Source organism: Pithys albifrons, chromosome 6, assembly GCF_047495875.1.
Source record: "Pithys albifrons albifrons isolate INPA30051 chromosome 6, PitAlb_v1, whole genome shotgun sequence".
Classification (NCBI taxonomy): domain Eukaryota; kingdom Metazoa; phylum Chordata; class Aves; order Passeriformes; family Thamnophilidae; genus Pithys; species Pithys albifrons.
The window spans coordinates 28,493,730-28,494,432 of NC_092463.1; positions in this window are offsets into that span (position 1 = coordinate 28,493,730).

The window sequence follows — 703 nt, forward strand, 5'->3', positions numbered from 1 at the left end:
GACACGTGGCGGACCCGGCGAGGGGTGGGGCCGGCCCGGCTGCGCCTCCTCCGGCGCCGCCAGGTGTGCCGGGCCCGCCCGGAGCCCCCGGGTGTGGAGGACCCACCCGGAGTCCCCAGGTGTGCCGGAGCCCGCTCGGTGCCGCCAGGTGTGCGGGCCCGCCCGGAGCCCCCGGGTGTGCGGGGCCCGCCTGAGTCGCGGAGAGCGCCGCTGACAGGGGCCGGGGGACAGCCCTTCCCACCTTTCCCCTCCTCCCGAGCAACAAGCGACATGAGCAGGTTCGGCTCCCGCACTGATGTTTGAAGGAGGTAACTGGAGCAGCTTGGATACGTCCAGCTCAGCCACATCGGATTGACTACATGAAAGGACGGGTGTTTCAAAACCAGGCAGAGGTAGCTGTAAATAAAGTTACCAAGTTTGAGTGCGTTATGGCAAAGGAAAATAGTTACACGAGTTTGTTTGCCTCCGCCCTGGGGAGCACATCCCAGGGCAGCCTGGCTCGGGCTCTCCATGCCCTTCCAGCAATCCCACAGTGGGAAGGGCCCCACTCCCTCCCAAAGGCATCCGGATATACATGCTACATAGAACGTTATATACAGCTATAGGTACACCAATTAAAGTACAGAAAATAGTGACAACACTTCTAGGGCTAATCCCTTTAAATCAACAAAAACACTAGAGGAAATTACATATTTAACCTTTT